This window comes from Panthera tigris, chromosome C1 (assembly GCF_018350195.1).
Source record: "Panthera tigris isolate Pti1 chromosome C1, P.tigris_Pti1_mat1.1, whole genome shotgun sequence".
NCBI classification, from domain to species: Eukaryota; Metazoa; Chordata; class Mammalia; order Carnivora; family Felidae; genus Panthera; species Panthera tigris.
In genome coordinates this window covers 16,252,285-16,266,779 of record NC_056667.1, presented here as the reverse complement: position 1 = coordinate 16,266,779, position 14,495 = coordinate 16,252,285, and positions in this window count along the sequence as shown.

Here is a 14,495-nt window from a genome sequence, read left to right as displayed (position 1 = left end):
AGCCCCGGGCAGATCAGCCCAGGTGCGAGCTTCGTGGCTCAGCCCACACAGCTGCTGCCCAGCCCCGCACCCTGGGCAGGGCCGCGTCCCCACCCTCAGCCAAGCCCAAGCAGCTGGAGACACCTGCCCCGCCCGCCCGACGGGAAGCAGCCTGGGGCCTGAGCCGCTCGGGGCCGTGTGGGCGGTGGCCGTCACCGAGAGGGGTCCTGGGTTCCCGGGTGTGTGCCTCGGGAAGGGCCGCGGGCTGTGTGTGTGTGTCTCGGGGTGTGGACACAGGGGTGTGTGTGAACATGTGGGCGAGGACGGGTGTGCCGGCTGAGGGCAGGGGTGCAGCTGGTGTGGCAGGGCCTTGAGGAGAGGAGGGGAGGGGACGGAAGTGTGCACCCACGGGTGGGTGAGGTGTGAGTGCGGGCTACCAAGTGTGAGAATGCGTGAAGGTCTGAGGCTGCAGGTGTGCTAGGGGCGCCAGTGGACCAGGGACCAATGAGCGTGGAGTGAGGCGCACCCTCAAAGATGCCTTGGGACCCCCATATTCACTAGAGTCCCCTCCTCCTCAAACTGCTGTCACCCTCCAGGGCCTGCCCAGCCGCCTCCCCCAGCTGTTTTCCTCTCCCTCCTGACTGCCCCTCAGGCTGTAAGCATTCAGAGGACAGACGCGTCCCTCCAGGCCCACCAACCCCCTCTTACAAACTGGGAGAGCACTTGCCCTTTAGGGCTTGGTTTACACATCTGTACAATGGAGATAAGACAGCTCCTTCCCCAGGAGGGTGCTTGAGACATCGACAAGAATTAACAGCAAAATGCACGTAAAGAATCCAGCAACCGAATGAGCAAACAGAAGAACAGAGGGGCCCGTCAGCAGCCAATTCCTGCCCTGATCTGGCCCTAGTCACCCACCTGCAGCCGAGGCTCCAGAACATTCGGGGCTCCAGCTCTCTCCCTGCCTAGACAGCTCGGGGAAGGAGGAGACATCTGGAGTCAGGACCTGCCCTCCTGGAGGGGGCAAGGACGGATCCTGCAGAGCCAGGGTTCTGGAGGGACAGGTAGGGGCCAGAGGACAGGGTAGGAGCTCATTCCCAACAGGCATTCATTCATTCATTCAGCAAACTCCTCCCAGGCGGCAACTCTGTGCCAGGCACTGGGGATGCCCAAAACAGAGCTCCCACCCCTACCCTCAAGGGGTCTGGCAAGGGAGGATGCATGCAAATGGAGGTGTGAATCCACTGGGGTATGTGATGGGATCACAGGAGCCTAGAGGAGGGCCCGGCCCCAGCCTGGTGTGGTCCAGGGAAGGGTTCCGGAAGGAGACGACACTCCTGAATAGTAGGGAGCCAGGAGTTCTGGCTGAAGAGCTCCAACAAGGGCCTGCCACCACCTGAGCCTCTATCCCGGAGTGAGGGACGACAGGGGACCGAGGAGGCCTTTCAGGTCTGGTGCATGGGGCTAAGGCCCCAGGTTGGGTCCCAACCATGAGGTCAGACACTGTTAATAAGTGTCCCTCGTGCCCTCTCTTAACAGAGGTCTCGCGACCTGCAAAGTGCTTCCATAGGCAAGATCTTGCTTGGTCCTGCTAGGGATCCTACGATGGAAATAAGATAAAAAGCCCACTTGCCCGTCCTTACCTTGGCCTTGAGGGAGCTCAAAGACTAAATTGAGCATGTACTTGCAATACAAAAACATCCCAGAAGCCTCTTCTCTTTCTACACCCTCTCTGATGTCTCCTTTCTCTTTTACTTTGTTTCCCTGGAAATCTTTTGCGGACCAAGGGGGGTGAAGGAGGAGGCAAGAAAACTGTCAGCCGGCAGTACATTTCGCTGGGGTCAGGGAAGGAGGTGCACACGCCCAGGTACATGTATGATCACTCATCCGATCACGTGCATGCAGGGGAACTGCATGGGGAACCGATGCACGCGTCTGCTCAGTGGCTGTGCGCGTGCACTGGGGCAGCCACATGACCGCAGACAGGTGCACCCGTGTGCAGGAGGGCCTGCCCAGAGCTAGATGAAGCTGAGTGTGCGTGTGACGTGTCTGTGGGCCTGGCGGGGTCGAGAGACACACACCCACCCAGGCCCCCAAATCCCTCATGCCCTACCCCACCATTCCCTCCAGGAGCCCTCTTTCTAATATCTGCCTGGCACACGAGGGAAACTGAAGCCCAATGAGGGGATGTCACTTGCCCCAAATCCCTCAGCAAAGCCAGAGTGTGGGTCTGTGGAGCCCTGGTGTGGGGCTGTACCACCCTCCACCTACAGGACGAGCCCTTCCCGCTGTGTAACCAGGGGCACGTCTCTTAACCTCTCTGAGCCTCTGCTCTGCACAGGCTTCCTCATGGACTGGAAGCCATTTAAAGAGCTTGGAGAGGAGGCTCGTCAAATGTTGGTGGACTATGAGAAATGAAGATCCCCTCCGTTGCTCCTCCGAAACAGTTCTGAGCCCCACAGCTGTGAGGAAGGTGTCTGAAATCTAGCATAGAAAGAGCCGTGGCCAGCGCGCCACATGACCTGGGGCCGTGGCTTCCATTCTCTGCGCCTCAGTTTCCCCATCCGCCAAGTGGGAAAGGGCAACCCTCTCTATGTGCACACGCACACTCCTTCCCGAACTTTGCGCGGATGGCCCTCATTCCGTCCTCCCCCAAACAGCAGAAAGAGCTGCTACTGTGCCCCGATGAGGAACCTGGGAAGCTCAAAGAGGTAAAGTCACCAACCAGCCCAGGCCACACGGCTCTGGGTGAACCCACAGCCCACTCTCCTATACCACCTGTCAGAGTGCACACGCGGTAGGTGCTCCCTAAGGGTCAGAGATGTCTGGGTCCCCCCCACCCCAGAATCTCAGGAAGGGGGCCACTGGCCCCACTGGGGGAGCCCCTGGGCTGGGCACCATATCGGCTGAGCCCCATTAGGGACCCATCACCCTTAGAATGTGCGAAGCAATTATACAGCCTAATGGGGGGAAGGTGCCAAACACACATGTATTTACAAACCAGCCAAGCTGCAGCCCAGGGTGGTTGCAAAACACAGCCTGGCAGGCAGTCCTCGGAGGTGGCTCCCCCCTGGGCCAGCGCTGGAGTCCAGACCCGCACCGTCTAAGCGAGGGAGGCCGACAGCCGACCAGGGTCACGGCAGGCGGGCAGGTGACACTCAGAGGGCAGTGCCACAGGGAGGGCCAGGCACGGCCGTCCCCATGCCCTTGGGCTCCCGGGCCCCTCATCTCCCAGCTGTGAGGCCAGAGGCAGAGCTGGGTCAGAGGGAAGCCTCCTTTGTGGGGAGAAGGGGACAAGGGAAGGGTCGGGACCTGGAACATCCCCGACCACCCTCACCAGACACCCCTTATGCCAGGACCCCTCTGTTCTGCTGCTTGTTATATGACTGAGCAGATGACCTGACTCCCTGGATGCTAACAGGGGCAAGCTCACAGGATGAGGCTGAGATGACACGAGCGTGCGGAGCCTGATGCAGGTATCCTGAGCCCACAGGAAGTTCTTGCTGAATGTTAGCCCGTAACGTCTGGTGAGCGACCAACAACACCCTCTGGCAGGAGGCTGGGCTTTGCGGCATGGGCGCATTTCCACGGTATAAATATCCTCCAAGCTACCAACATGGCTCCCTGCACACGAGGCTGGGCGGAGAAGGCAAGGAGCGCACCATTACGTGGCACTTATCCATGTGGACGTAGAGCAAATCGCCTTCGGGGGATAGATGGCCGCTAAATAACCAGGAAGTAATGAGCTTGGAAGTTTACTTTCGTCGGTACTGCGATTTCCTTAATTGTAAGTTTACATGATTCAATTTTGTTATGGCTACGCCTAACAACCAGTTTGCAAATTCCTGAGCATTTAACAATCAGTTCCTGCGAGCCGATGCAAGCCGCCTACAGCCCATCACCGATTTTACTACTTGTATCGTGTTGCCCCTCTCTGCCTCTACCTGAGCCCTTCCCTCTGCCCGGAACGCCTTTCCAGCATCCCTGTCCTCTTGGCAAACTCCCACCGTTTCCTCAATAATAGAATCCTCTGTGAAGACACCGTGTAAGGTTCATAGAAGCTCATGACTCTGCGAGGTAGATGTTTGTAGACCCATTTGGCAGATGAGGAAACTGAGGCTTGGCAAGGTCTGTCTGTTGAATGGTGTCCTTCCTGGGTAGGGATGGACTGTGCCCAGGAACTGCCTTGCACAGAGACCAGGGTGGCAGATGCCTTCCTGCCATGGTTTGAAGGACGTCCCCCTCGCCCATTTGCATTTTCCCCTCTTATGCCTTTGACTCCAGCATTGGGCATCCATTCCTCTGGGTTAAGCACTGGGTACAAGAAGCTGGGGGAGGCCCCTGGAAGGGACCAGGGGAGTCCTGCAGACTCTCGATGGGACTGAGAAGCCAGTGGAGCCCTGGGACCCACTGCCAAGAGCTGACAGCAGAGCGGGAGGGGAGGGCTGTGCACAGGGAGGTGCTGACCCGCCCGCCAGCCTGGGGGAGAAGCTTCTGGAGGAATGCAAGCTATGAGGAAGGAGGGGCAGGCAGGCCCAGGCAGTCAGTCGTGCAGCATGACCCCCCTGGGGAAGGTGATGGGGGAGGGGGACAAAAGCCAGAGAAGACCCTGGCAGGGCCTTGGCCTTGGCAGCCAACCTGGAAGAAAACATCCCCAGACCCATCCATCATGGGGGCTGGGGACCCTGGCAGGCCCTGAGGGGAGACGTGCATTCAGCCGGCCCAGGGACGCCCAGCAAGGGTGGATCTGCCCTCCTTGGTCTCTGCTGAGGTGGGAGGTGGCCCCGGGAGGACAGCAGGCTGTGGCACACACCACTGGGTTTGAACCCAGCCCAGTCACCTCCGGGATGCGTGACCTTGAACGTGGTACCCCCCAGCCTCAGCTTCCCCCTCGGTAACTCACCTCCCAGAGTCACGGCGGAACACACAGGTGACGTCCAAAGTGGCCTCTCCCTGGCAGATGAGAATCACAAGCACATGAAGAGTCATAGCAGCCTCTCTGGAGAGCCTACCTGGGCACGGCACCGTGCTGGGCGCTTCACACAGGCCCACAGCCTCACGGGGACCCTAGGAGGCCCTATCCCGACAACTGCACTGGGTAGGAGAGAACAGCGAGGCACGGAGGTCACGTGGGGTCCAGAGTCCCACGGCCCTGACCCCACACACAGCAATCTCCCCGAGGAGAGAAATGTCCCATTTCTGAGTCCTCAGCCCTGAGCCCAGGAGCTGGCAGAGAGCAGGGCTCAGCGGCTGTGGAATGAACAGATGTACCCCCTTCCCAAATATTATCCCTGGTGCCCACATTATTAGACCTCTGCCCCAGTGATCGCCAAGACTTGGGGCCAAATTTGTTTGGGACTCCCACCCAGCAGCCAGGCCTCCCTTTGCCAACACAGACCTAGCCTTTTGCCCCCAAAGCCCAGCCACGACGCGGAGGTGCTGTGCAACCTCGGGCCACCTCTCATCCTTCTCTGGGCCTTGCCTGTGGGTGTCGCGGGGGAAGATTTAGACAAGGTGGGAGCTCCAGGGGGCTGTAGTTGGAGAGAGAGCCAGAGGCAGGCAAAGGGACTTTCTGCCTGCCAGGGACTCCGACCTGAGAAATCCATCACTACCCGAAACCACCTGGCAGTTTCTATGTCATCGTGACAAAACCCAGAGATGACCCAAGCGTGCCCCGAGCCCCTGGGGGACAGCAGAAAGCAGGCTGAGGAAAGACAGCCCGGGAAAGGGGGAGGAAAGGACTGCAGGGAGCAGGAATGAGCGAGGAGCAACAGGGATACATCTTCCACATGCAGAGAACACTCGCTCACTCACGCACTCAGACTCAGGCCTGGGGAACCTTCTAATGCCCACCAAACCATCTCTCCTTTCCACACTTCCTTCCGACGACTGGGACCCCAGGAGTTCTTCCGTTGTGCGTCTTGGGACCTTGGGAGTCCTCACAAATTCCTTAGGGGCTGCCGATGAGGGGTAAGTGGGGGTCCGAGAAATGAAACAGACACCCAGCTCTTAGGGGACCAAGTCCGCTGTTAGCTGCTTCCCGTGTGGAAATCTGACATGTGGTTTTGCTTCGAGAAAGAAATCTGCGCCCCACACTCTGAAAGCTACCAGGCGAGGCTCAGAGGAGTCCCTCTGGGAAGGGAAGAGGCCACGTGATGATCAGACAACACTGGCTTCGTACTTAGTGCTGCCACATCTCCAGATGCACACCCGCAGTTTGAGTCTCTCTATTCCTCTCCACGTACTCAGGGAGCATCTCTGAGCCAAGCACGGGGTACGCGGCCCGCAGCACATTTTGTCAGAAAGGTGAGGTAACTTACCCAGCGTCACACAGCAAGGAAAAGAGCAAAGCTGAGACCAGAACCCAGGTCTGTCCTACTCCAAACTTGTGTTCCCTCTGCCAGCTGCCAGTCTGTGGCCTTTGGAGTTTACATACGCTTCCTCAGGAGGAGCCATTCAGCCCATCTCGGTCTGGGTGATGGTGACTATGGTAACGAAGGATAGGGGGCAACTCTCAGTGAAGCCAGGGCCTGGGACAGCTGCGCCAGGTATGGAGTAACTAGAAAGACGCTGGGACTCAGGTCCGGGGCACCTGGACTCATTCCCGCACTGACACTCGGCAGCTGTGTGGCCTCGGGCAGGATGCTGCCCCTCTCTGAGCCTCAGTTTCCTTGCATGTATAGGAATCTTGGCGTGACACAAGGGTTCAGGAAAACCCACCGTGCAGACAGCCTGGCACCCAAGTAGGTGCTCAGTGATGGGTTTCTGCCCCTCCTCCCTCGGCAGGATGTGAACCCAGGACAAACTCTGTCTGTGCCAGTGGCTTCTCTGGGCACAAAGCAGAGAAGGAACCTGGTGCCGGTGGTCCACTACTCAGCACTACTCAGCTTCTCAAGGCTGTCTAGCAAAGACCCACTGGACGTCCTTAGCCTGGACCAGGCGCACGTCCCCACCAGCTAGCCCGGCGGGAGAGCCAGGCACAGAGTCCCCCTCCCTCCCCTGCCTGGGACAGGAGAGAAGGGCTCTGGGGTTACCAGCAGCCAATCTGTGAAAGGGGGCTGTGTTTCCTCCAAGGGGCTTCCGGGAACGACAGAGGCACAAGCTATCTCTGGGAGCCTCCTTGTGCTGGGGGGCCATGAGTCCAGCCATCCTGGAATGAGAAAGCGGGGTGCCGGCGGCCACGGGAGCCAGCCTGCTCCCACTGTGTCTGTTACCATCAGAGCAACCACCAGAAAGGCAGCCCCTTTGGAGAGAGGGAGTGACTCTGGGATGCAGTTGTCTCTGAACCCCCAGAGCCTAGGACTGTGCATAGCACCCAAGAGGGCTCAGGGGCTGATGGATGGACGGATGGACGGATGGACGGACGTATGGATGGACGGACGTATGGACGGACGGACGGATGGACGGATGGACGGATGCATGGACAGACAGTTGAACAGATGGGTGCTGATTCTGAAAAGCCGAGTTATGATCACTTGTGCAGCACAGGCTGCCTGGGGCGCACCCGGGCCGCTTCAGGAGTTTACCATCTGGTGAGCTTCTCATCACCTGTGACACCACCTCCCCAGCCACAGGAGCACGCTGGGCCGGAAGCGCCTTCAGCCAGACAGACAGACGGGAGAAGGCCAGATACCCCGCCCCTCCCCCCTCGCTCCTTGCAGGGACAGCTCTGAGACACGCGGTCTACACTCCTCCAGGTGTCCCCAGTGGGACTGAGCCCCAACTGCCCACAGTGCCCACCTGCCTTCTGACATGCCCTCTGTTGGCTTCCTTCCCTTCTCCTCTCACTTCCCGATTTGTCCACCTGTGCTTCTGGAAGTCACCTCCCAGGTAAACTCTTTTCACACAAATCCTTGACTCGGCGTCTGCTTTTGGGAGCCCCAGCATAGCAACCATTTCTGCCGCCTGCCTGTTCTAGGACTTTGGACGAGCCATTCGGCGTTCTGTGCCTCGGTTTCCTCATCTGTAAATGGTGATGGTTATTTAACATTCACAGCAGACCCGTGTGGTTGGCACTGGGCAGGGTCCACCATGCACCATGTGCCAGATGCTCAGGACCCAGAGGGAAGAGCTGCCACAGCCCCTGCCTGGAAGGACCCCTCCGAGACCATGGAGATGGTGGGTCCGAGTCCAGGCCGTGGGGGTGAAAGACCCAGAATCGAATCCTGGCGCTGCATACCCTTACCGAGTGCTCCTGGTCAGGCTACGTAGCCCCTCCGTGCCTCCGTTTACCTTTCTGTCAGGTGCCAGTAACAGAACCCATCTTGTGGGGCTCTCGTGGAAAGAAAGGAAGACGTTGCAAGCGAAGCAGGCGGTGCAGGGCCTGACACGCAGGGCCCAACACGGGGAAGGCGGGCTGTTACCCTCCACGAAATGTGTAAAGCAGCACAAAACGTATTGCTCAAACAGACGGAGACGCCTGGTGCCCGAGACGTCACAGGGGAAAGGAATCAGGTGGCCCAAGAGCGAGGCGGAGATAGAGAAAGCCCCTCAGGCCTTGAGCTGGACCCCCAAGAGGGCATCATGAGCCCGGAGGAAGACAGGGTGAGGCCCCTCACCACTTGCCCACATGCACCGTCCCGCCCTCCTTCCGGCAGCCCCCCCCCCACCCCGCGGGGCTTCCTCCGCCTTCCCTCCCTCTGCTCGGGTGCCGTTCCCCCCACCTGGAGGGGAAAGACGCTCCTGAGCCCCGCCCCTAGTGACCAGGTGCTGAGCCAGCCGCATCAGGTTCCCCACAAGGCTTGGCAAAAATGCCCCTCAGATGCTGCTTCCGTAGGTTTGCGACGGGGCCCAGCGAGATTGGGGACCCGCTCATTTGGTCCACGGCACACCCTCTGTTACATATGGGAACACTGAGGCCCAGAGAGCGGACACGTGGGCTTCGAGGTAACCCAGCAGAGTGCCCAGACCAGGCCTCCTAATCCCCCGCTCTCGTTCACCAAGCTCCCCCTCCCCTTCTGGACTACCCCTGCCTAGTGGGGCATCAGCACAGCCCCTCTGGGCGCCTCTGCCGGCCCCCCGCCCTCGTCTAGGGTGACGCGGAGCTCTGGGAGGGGCCGCCAGGTACGCAGCCCCGAGATGCCTCCCAGAGGCCCTGCCAGCGTTTGGCAGGTGGCACGTCCAGGGTGCGGGGGCAGAGAGGGCCTGCCTTGAGTATTTAAATATTTGCTTTCTTTCAGAATGACATTCTTTGGAATATTGGCCAATTTGTGTAGAATGAGCCGGTGCCTGCCCACCACCACCACCACCACAGGAAGATTCCAGGGAGGAGGAGCGTCCCTGCAGCCTTGCCTGATGCGGATGCCCCTGCAAGCCCCAGCACACGGTCCCCGCCTGCCCGGGACAGGGAGGGCAGGCCGGCTCAGCTAGACGGGCGGGGACCCAGATGCACCTTGGGCAGCCTGCGCCCTGCACAAATCAGGAGCCGCAGCTGCCAGAAACCTTCTCCGGAGCAGCAGGGAGAGGCCGGCACCTTTTCCTTCATGTTTGTGCACACACGGCCTGGATGAACCAGCTCAGGGCCAGCCCTGGGACCAATGTCCCCACGGACCTCCCAGGGGCTCCCGGGGAGGAGCACAGGAAAAGCCAAACTCTCGGCCAGATCAGGGCTATGTTCAAATCCCAACGCCGACTCTGAACTTACTGTGTGGCCTTGGACATGATACTTCACCTCTCGGGACCTCACTTTCTTTCCTTGTAAAGGAAATAACCGAAAGAATAAACGTGCCTGCCTGCAGTCGTGTAAATGAACGTGCTTTTGGACACCGCGGAATGGCGTGTGTGTGCTGGCAGTCAAGGCAGTGTTACCCGAGGTTCGGCAAAAAAATTGTGCTCCCTCTGTCCAGAACAATGTGTTTGGGTTGATTCAATCAGCAAGCACCTGTTGAGTGCCTGTTGGGTGACTCTTTGAACCTCAGTATCTCCATTTATAAAATAGGCAGGTTAGAGCGCAGCCTCTGACCTTCCTTCTATAGACCCCATCTTTGGCGTCTGTGACTATCATTCACACAAGATTCTCTTGCTACTAAGAGAAAAGGTGAAGAGAAAGGAGGTGTTGAGAGGGCAATTTTAAGCAAAAGGAATGCATGTCTAAGAGTGAGATTTCGGGCACTAAGAATGTCAGTGTATGACTAACAGTGAAATCCGAGGCCAGCAGGATTCTTACCCTGCAAACCTGTCCTCTGTCCTGAAAGCCGTCATCACCGGCTGGGATACAATTAAAGGCTACAGGGCCTTGGTCAATTTATCAAACCTCTATAACCCTGGTCTCCTCATCTGTAAAAGTGGGGTAGCTTTAAGCATTAAGGGAGATTTCCTAATACTCAGATTGAGCAGAATCACTTCTCTGCCAGGCTCTTCCCCTCACTCCTCCCCAATTAAGGGCCCTTTTCACATGTACTCATTCACTCACTCAGCACATATGCACTGAGAGCCCATGGTGCACTGAGCTTTATTCTGGAAGTAGCAATGGCCACGAGTGCAGCAGACGAGAGCCCTGCTCTCAAGGGTCTCACACGCTAGTGGAAGGAGACAGACCAAGGAAAGGCAACAAAGGAGACCAAGGCACAGAGTGATACGACAGTGTGACTCTGGGACCTCTGGGAAGATCTCTTGGGGGAGGTGACATTTGAGCTGAGACCTGAGTAACAAGCAAGAACAGCCATGCAAGGATCAGAAGAGAAACATTCCAAGCAGAGGGAAAGCATGTGCAAAGGTCCTGAGGCAGGGATCTGGTAGCTGGAGCTTATCAAGTGCGCGATCAGGTTAAAGAGGAAACCCACATGGGACCTTGGAGGCCACGGCCCCCAGGCAGGTCTCCACTCTTTCCAGCACCCCTTCACCCATTTCTGTGTGTGACAGCACAACAAGGCTCAGGCCCAAGTGGGTGGAGACTATGCTTCCTTTGAGGGAGCAGACCAACCACTATGGAGTCTCACATGGCCATTTTAGCTTCTCCTGAACTTGGGAAACTGTCAAGTCTTTTTTCTCCAAGAGTGAGGAGCTCTATCTGGGGAGGGGTGAGGTCCTGATGAGTTCCCTCCTAGGAACAGGGATGCTGTGGGCAGGAATGTGGGCCCCTCTGGAAGCCTTTCAGGCCAAAGTCAGATCTTGAAAAGGCTCAGCCCCACGGGTGGGGATTAGACAGGCTACAAGGAAGGGCTGGGATTATGGCAAATCCCTCAGGCACAAAGCCAAGCAGGGCTCCCCCTGCCCTCACTGCTGCCCTGGAAAGCCCCCTCGGCTGACCCCAACCTCAGTTGGGGGCTGAGCCTTTGTCCCTTCCTGTCCATCAGCACAGGGAACTGTGGAGGTAAGACCCTAGGCCAAAACCCTGGGGGTGGAAGGTCCCCACAGAGCCATCCCGTTCCCTTTCCCCCCCAACCCCTTCTCTCCCCCCACCCCCCAAATGCTGGCCTTCCCTGCTCTGGCCTGCTGGGAGGTTTCCAGGCCTGTAGGCTCCTAAGCAGTGCACACCCTACAGCCAGATGTGATGCCTGGTATGCCCAGTTCCCATGCCCCACTCCAAACTGGTAGATTTTTTTTTTCTTTTTACTTTTGACTGTGGTCTAATATACAAAAACGCATTTAAGTCATAAAGGTACAGCTGAGCCAGATTTCAAAAACTGAATACATCCATGTAAGCAGCACCCATATGGAGAGATCTAAGCAGCCCCCCAAGAAATTCAATCTTCAGGGCGCCTGGGTGGCTCAGTCGGTTGAGCATCCGGCTTCGGCTCAGGTCATGATCTCACTGTTTGTGAGTTCAAGCCCCGCGTCGGGCTCTGTGCCGACAGCTGGGAGCCTGGAGCCTGCTTTGGATTCTGTGTCTCCCTCTCTCTCTGCCCCTCCCCCGCTCACACTCCACCTTTCTCTCTCTCAAAAATAAATAAACATTAAAAAAAATTAAAAGAAAAAAAAAAGAAATCCAATCTTCAAACCTCCCCCAGGTCACGCCCTCCCCCCTGCCCAACAGTAACCATTATCTTGACTTCTTTCACTGTAGATTAGTTTTGCCTGTTTTTGTACTTTGTATGAATGGGGCCACACGGTACCTGCTCTCTTTGGTCTGGCTTCTTTCACTCAACATGTCTGTGAGATCCATCCACATTATTGCCCACGATGAGGGTTCACTCCTTTGCATGACTATATAGTATTCTATGGTGCAAATATACCGTCATCTACTCCTGATGGGTGCTGGAGCAGCTTCCACCAAGATAAGCGTATTGGTTATCTACTGCTGCGTAACAAATCGTCCATCAATGTAGCAGCTCAAAGTAACAATAAACATCTGTTACCTCACGGTTTCTGTGGGCCAGGAATTCAAAAGCAGCTTAGCTGAGTGACTCTAGCTGAAGATCTCTCACTCCGTACCAGTCTAGATGTCAGGCAGGGCTGCCCTCACCTGAAGGCTTGACTAGGGCCAAGAGATCCGCTTCCAAAATGGCACACTCACATCACATGGCTGTTGGCGGGAGGACTCAGTCCCCACAGGGTGGCTTGAGTATCCTCACGACGTGGCAACTGGCTTCCTCCAGAGCGAGTGCTGTGGAAGAGAGCAAGGAGGAGGCTGCAGTGCCTTTCATGACCTCCTTAGAAGTCACACACTTCTCCCACATTCTATCCGCTAGAGGTTGTCTCTGTGCCCACACTCAAGGAGAGCAGAATTAAACACCTCTTGGAGGGAGAAATATCAAGGAACTTATGAGCATATCTTAAAACCATCATATCATACAACAATTCCTTTCTGCACTAAGTTCCGTCTCCTCATTCCTAGGGAAGGAGGCCAACACTCCCCCTCCTTATTCCCTGCCCACCTCCCCTGCTCAGTCAGCACCCAGGAGACACAGTCAGAGCCAGGTTCTGGTCTTGGCTTGGTCAAGAGCCTCTCTGAGCTGCACGTTCCTCCTGGGAAACACAGAGATAACAATAGTGCCCACTTTGGGGCCGTCCGAGGATTGAAATCCATCCGGAGAAGTCCCTTATCCTTGGATTCCATTCCCTCGTGGCACTTGTTTTCCAATTCTTGGTGTGAAATCGAGCCAAAGGCTTTTAGAAGGCCCCAGATAAGCCAGGCAAATCCTACAGAAACCTTGTTGTCTTCCCTCCTTCCCCCCGTCCAGGGGCAGGGGTGCATACTGAGATGCTCACTGCCCCTGCCCCTTATCGCACTTCCTGTCAACTCACCTGCTGTGGACCTGAGACCCCAGGTACCTGGGACCCATACTCCCCTTGGGACTCTGCTTGGGCCCAGATGCCAGCCCGGCCATCCACCGCTCGGTTCCTCCTCTCGACGCCATGCCCGGCCCCGGGCAGATTCCACCGACGTGCAGCAGAACCAACCTCCCAGCGCTTACCTGTTGACAGAGAAGACAAACGCAAACAACTCAGTTGTCATTGAGGGTTGTGAGAACCCCTTCGGTGGCCGTGAGAGCTGAACCCAGGGCACCTGGTCTTGCCAAGGTTGGGGGGGCACCTGAGGCCAGGCTCTGAGGGGTGAAGCCCAGGGAGGGGAGCCTGGCACCGAGAGGAACCATCGTGGCTGGAATTCAGACAGCGAGGATCATTGGAGTGCCACCTGGGGCTGGAAGGGCGGCAGGGCCCAGACTCCAAGGGCATCGGGTCAGGTGCTTGGGCTCTGTCCCGCGAGCAGCAGCGTCTGCTGCTGGGTTTCAAGCCAGGAAATAAAACGATCCATTTTGTGTTTTTAAATATGTGAGGAACACATTCTTCAGTGTGTTCCTGGGTGTATGCAGAATCTTGGTCATATTCCTGCCCAGTCAGGGAGCCGTGGGCTCCAAGAGAACCTGTTTCTCAGGGCACCTGGGTGGCTCAGTCAGTTAAGCATCTGACTTCGGCTCAGGTCATGATCTCACAGTTCACGGGCTCGAGCCCTGTGTCGGGCTCTGTGCTGACAGCTCAGAGCCTGGAGCCTGCTTCGGATTCTGTGTCTCCCTCTTTCTCTACTCCTCCCCCGCTCACACTCCATCTCTCTCTCTCTCTCTCTCTCTCTCTCTCTCTCTCTCTCAAAATGAATAAACATTAAGAAAAATAAAAAACAAAACAATACACACACAAAAAAAAGAACCTGTTTCTTGACCATTTCCTGACTGTGGGACCTGAGGCAGTTTGCTTGCCTGCTCTGTGCCTCAGTTTGCCCAGCGGGTAAGATCAACCCTTCAAGGTTTCAGGGTGACAGACGACAGAAGGACATCATGGGTGATGTCTTGGCAACACTCTCACCCCCACCTGTCTCCCTTGGCCCATCCCCAGAGGCCCCGGGCATCGAAATGGGCTACTCTTCCCCCATCTTGCCAGTGCCTTGGCAACGGGGGTCCTGCGCCCTTCCTGCACCCCTCACCCTATCGGTCTTCCTCGCCACCCAGCTCTCCGAGACTGACAATAAGAGAACACAATGTGAACTTCAACAAGTTGCCTCCAAACACTTTTGCCAAGTGGTGGAGGGAGGTCGTTACCCTGGCCTCCCTCGCTCTGGCCACACTCTGGCTACTTACTAT